We start from the raw sequence: 6,000 nt of genomic DNA, 5'->3' as shown, positions 1-6,000 counted from the left end.
AGCGCGGATGAATCGGCCATAGCTTTTCACGCACGACTGATGGAAAAGGTACGCCTCTGCCGCTATAGCAGTGTCGATGAAGATCGATTCGTCAGAATGCAGCTTTTGAAAGGAATGCGTAATAAAGAATTGGCTAAGACTGCGAGAATGTTCGGGTATGAAACAACTTTTATAGTCCAATCTGCAACCCGGGAAGAAGCGTATGCAGCAGGAACTTCACAAACTGAAATCTCTGAAGCATTTGTGGTGGTACGAAATCAACAGCGACCGTCCAACGATGGATTACAATGAAAGCGCCGATTTGGAACTGGAAGTAGTTGGATAAATTCCAAGAAACAGCGCCTTCCAAATGATAGCAGACATCGTGGAATGGGACGTCGCTCTCGTTGCCCGAAATGCTATCGTTTATTCCATAAATTCGGGTCCTGTCCAGCTGCAAATCGTAACTGCAACGCTTACGGGGAACGTGGCCATTTCGTAGCAGCATGCAGAAAGAAGAACGCCAACAGCATTCAAGAAAAACAGAACATGCACCAGAACGGACAGAGAATGAAGAAGACAAGAAGGTAAATGACGATATGGCTTAAACTCTCTCTATTTCTTAAATGTAAACTTCCTAGAAAAAGAGCATAATAAAATAACTATAAAAATCAGCACAATTACTTATTCGCACCTTATTTCCAGCAAATAAATGCACTGTCGTTAACAGATGCGCTTATCGAGTGTCGGCTAGGATCATCGACTCCAATCCGGTTCCTGATAGACTGGAGCAGATGTTAATATTATTGAAGCCAATTCAGGTCTCGCAAAATTCGAACCATTCAGGCTATCGTCCAGTAATGACCTCAGATCATACGCTTCATCGAATCCAATCTCAGTCAAGTGTGGCTTTAGAGCAAAAATTGAAGTGGTCGGGTACGCGAAACCGTCGATTGTTGCTAACTTCTTCGTTGTCACAGATGGCCGCCGTTCGCTCTTGAGTCGATCTACAGCCAGCGACATGAAGCTTCTGAGGGTAGGTGTGTCCGTCAACAGCTGTGAAACATCGAAAGAGGTTCAAATATTCCCAAAAGTGCCTGGTGTTATAGTAAAACTTAGCGTTGATAAGTCCATGCCACCGATTAAAAATGCTTATTATAATGTACCAGCGGCCTACAGGGAATGCGCGAGAGCCAGGCTTCAGAGCATGGAAAAACAGGGAATTGTTGAACGGGTGACGACAGCGCCAACCTGGATCAGCGGCATGTCAGCCGTTGCCAAAGGCAAAAATGACTTCCGCCTGGTTGTCAACATGCGGGCACCGAATCGAGCAATTAGACGCGAATATTATCGATTACCATTATTGGAAGAAATGCGAATTAAGCTCCATGGAGCAAAGCTTTTCTCGAAGATTGACTAGACGAACGCCTTTTACCATCTGGAGCTACATGAAGAATCCCGCGACTTGACTACTTTCTTATCTGAAAACGGCATGCTTAGATTTACACGTTTAATGTTCGGGGTGTATTGCGCTCCGGAAATCTTCAAACGAGAAATGTCGCGTATCCTCGAGGGAGTAGAAAATATAATAGTATACATAGACGACATATTGATGTTTGCGGAAACCTTGGAAGATTTGCATAAAACTGTTTCTAAAGTCCTTGAGATTCTGAAAGAAAATAACCTAACCATAAATACCAACAAATGCGAGTTTGACAAAACCCGGATTAGCTTCCTTGGGCACGAGTTGGACGAAAACGGATTCAATATCGACGAGGCGAAAATTAAAGACATCCGCAGGTTCAGACCTCCTTCTACGGTTTCTGAGCTCATAAGCTTTTTGGGTTTGGCATCATTCATGAGCCCGTACATACAAGGCTTTGCCGACACTGCTAGCCCATTGTGGGCAATCACTAGCTCTAATGCGTGGATATGGGCCTCTGAACAACAAAACGCTTTTGATAAGCTGAAGGAACAAATCGTAAATTGTACAACATCGCTCGGATACTTTACGGAAGATCAAAAGACTATTCTCTACACTGATGCTTCACCGAACGCACTCGGCGCTGTATTAGTCCAACAGGGAAATAATCAACCTTCACGTGTGATAAGTTTTGCGTTCAAGGCTCTTACATCCACAGAGAAAAGGTACCCACAAAATCAGCGTGAAGCTCTAGAAGCTGTATGGGCAGTAGAGCATTTCGCTTATTTTTTACTAGGGCGACCATTCACACTTCGCACGGACGCACAAGGCTTTACGTTCATCCTCAACCGATCACGTGAGGACTCTAATCGAGCCCTGAATCGAGCTGATGGTTGGGCTCTTAGACTCAGCCCGTATAACTTTGAGGTGGAATATGTGCGTGGACGTGATAACATTGCCGACCCGTCGTCAAGATTATATGATGGGGAAGACCGTCCGTTTGACGAAGATACCAGCCCTTGGGAAATTGCGTCCCTTGAGACAAACCAAATCAGTTTCCTAACATTAGATGAAATTAAAATAGCAACCGAAGCTGATCAACAGCTGCAAGACGTAATGCACGCCCTAGAAACAGGAGTTTGGCCTACCGATTTGAGGAATTTTGAGATTCTTAGCGGTGAACTAAGTACGCGCGATGGACTACTGGTCAAAACAGGATGTGCCGTTATCCCGGAAAATCTGCGGAAGAAGACTCTTTCCATCGCCCATGAAGGTCATCCGTCAACGGCAAAATTTAAAAATATTTTGAGGCAACGAGTATGGTGGCCAGGTATGTCGAAGGACGCAGAGTCATGGATAAACTCCACCCCAGTGGAACGCGTTTTTGCACCAAAATCAGTGTGGGAAACGTTCGCAGTTGACTTCAACGGACCATATTCGAAATTTGGCGGAGTCTCCATACTGGTTATCGTTGATTATCGGTCGAGATACATTATTGCGAAACCAGTAAGATCAACAAGTTTCGAGAACACGAGAAAAATTTTGGATATGGTATTTGACAAAGAAGGTTTCCCGGAATGCATAAAGTCAGATAACGGGCCCCCATTTAAGGCCATCGTAACTCGCGCCGCAAAACAGTAGGAAAAAGTTAGTTTTTCGAGAAAATAGACGATAAAATTAACTAAAATCCCAAAACAAAAAACATACGTCCCTGCAGAATTTATTCAGCTATCATCTGGTTAAAATTTTCCGTGAAAATTCTCCCGATTTTCCGAATGCATTACCTTAGACCGGAAAAACTTTTGCCTTTTTTGCATTTCCACGCTAATATCTTCGAAAATAAAGCGATGACATACTCTTTTTAGTATTTCAGTGTGTTTCTATTTCTCTCAAGCACACATTGGAACTTTAGTTTGATGGAATTTTCCGACTTTTCCATGAAAATTTTACGATTTTCCTAATTTCATTCATAACCTATCTGTGCATTGTGCATACGCTCTAATTGATTCAAAAAATATACTGGAGCATTCTACGTAATATTTACATCTAATGTATATTCAGTTTTCACGAAATGTCTAAGATTTTCATTGGGAAATTCCATATTTTCCATCGATTGCATATCAAATCGTAAACTCCGCGGATGCTTGTTTGTATGCGTATACATGAACCGGCAGTAGATGGAAAACACAAATAATAAACGTTAGTAGGCGTTTGCGTTAGTTTCACAAGTTGCAGCATTTCAGGGATTACATCTTGACTACGATGTTGCGAACAATGAATAACTAATATTTGTTTTCCATTCAAATATCGGTACTTAGTTGATTGTAACATTAATTTCAACATAATTACTGAATTGTGCTGTGCTTTTCATAAATAACATTAGTTTTTTTTCTGAGCTAGAATATGGTTTTGATATTGGTGTACAATTGATGAAATTTTTGAAGACAACGTCCTAAACATGAACAAAACTAATTGAAAGAGATCAAATGTGACGTTGTAAAACATTATACTAACATGATAGCATATTTCGACTGGCTGAAAATCCCCTTTAGGAATCCGGAAGAAAATCGTGTGAGTCAGTGAGCTAATTTCATATGCAAGTGATCTACCCAAATTTTCCAAATCTATCATATAAATCACACATTATGAGAAATTCCAGCATCGTCAAAGAGTTGTGAGTTGGTGTGATATTGCGGACATTGATAAAAAAAAAACATGTTCATAATTTATTTCACTTTTTGGAAATCAACCAGAATAGGTTGGCAAAGCTGTATTATTGTGCAATATGATGCCACACTATGCCACCATTTTCTTCTGATACAGAACTCCTATCCCTCACCTTCCCGCGATGTCAGTTCCTACATTTTGACAGCGGTTGGGGTTGGAGCCTGACTCAGATTTGTTTCGGATAGAAGCGGCATTAGTGACCACGGTGGGATTTGTGGTCGTATGCTGACAGGGAATGGGAGCAAACGACGCGCGCGGTCTACCCAAGCTAAACTAAGCTAAGCTTTTTGGAAATCAACCACAATAGTTTCTAATGTACACTCGCTAGCCAATAAATAATATAAAACGTTTTTCAGTAAGCATTGCCGTCCTGAGCATAACCAATCAATAGATATTATAAATATTTAGAGGAACTAAGCACGGCGAAGACTGACTATTCATATAACCATTAGATCTTCAATGTCCCAACAATGCTATGTGGCGGTGACACTATACCGATGACCCATAGTGAATTATACTGCCAACGATCGCACATTTGTCCCATTTTCTATGGAATTCTTATCTTTATGGGAGTGATTTGCGATCATGGTTAGTATATGTGTATATAAAAGCTATTCTGCTCTACCTAAGTATAGGTGATTTGTAAGTTATGCTACGTAGATTCGCCAACTTTGTTTGAAAAAAGCCATACGATTTTTTTTACTGATAGCGTATAAGTACAATACTTCGTATAAAAGGTACTATTTGATATAGCAATTAGATATGTATATGTATTTCAACCTGTGAACATACACTTCGGTGCGCTATGCCCCACTACCGTGCAACAGATCATAGACATCGTGAAAGAATCAATCAGACGTAAAAGCATAAGATTTCCATAGTGAAAAACAACAATCCGAGAAAAACGTTGTTCAAGATTTACATTTTCTTTGAGCCAAATGGATGGGACAACCATGGTTTGGTATTTTTTCGATATTTTCTAAACAAACCTGGTAATCTTATTTGTTCATTGTGATTCAGTGGTGATACAGAATACAATCCAACAGATAACTCATTTTCAACATAAAATTCATATGGGACTCTTATGGTTTTATGGGCAGTAAAGCTCAACGCAAAGACACTATGATATAGGCACCGGTGCCGGTTACAGATGGATTCAAAATAGATCATTTACCTACATTCTCTAAATATGATTTTGTAGTATCAAAGGCTGTGATTTTTCATTAGGATTTTAAACCGGTTCTACACTGTATCCAACCCATTTTCGGAATTTTGTTCTGATTCTTATATGCGGCAGTAGATTGCACTGGTTTTGCACTTTCTAGCAAAAGTGGGAATGAAACGCGTCTAGTGGCTTGCTCTACTGCTAGAAAATGCAACACCAGTGCAATCCACTGCCCCGGGCTTTTTCAATGAAAAACCCCATTAGTAACCTTTTCTTCCGACATAGAATCATATCTGCATTAAATTCGAGCATTTCGGAATATGGTTTACCGGACCAGCAGTAACTTATCTTCTGTTCCACCCAGTCTAGGTTATCTATAGATTGCCCTTACAAGTCTATGGATACCAAGCAGAATATCTAGTTATAAGAAATGGTTCAGAATGACCGCCAATGTCTGATTGATTTGAATTGAGTTATGTGATGACATCTTCCAAGCAAAAGTTTATGAAGTCTAGGATGTCTTCGATTGATTTATTGTAGTTGTGTATCACAAATAATAGTTAGTACATTATTAATTGTGGTGCACAACTGGATATTGTTTTGCCTTTCTTATATAGAAAGGTTATGCAATCGGTCGGAATTTCGACTTTCTAACCGCGGCCCGCAGAGCCGAATCTCTTATACCATTCGACTCAGTTGTTCGAGA

This window comes from Topomyia yanbarensis, chromosome 3 (genome assembly GCF_030247195.1).
Source record: "Topomyia yanbarensis strain Yona2022 chromosome 3, ASM3024719v1, whole genome shotgun sequence".
Lineage (NCBI taxonomy): Eukaryota > Metazoa > Arthropoda > Insecta > Diptera > Culicidae > Topomyia > Topomyia yanbarensis.
Note: the sequence above shows the minus strand (reverse complement) of the source record.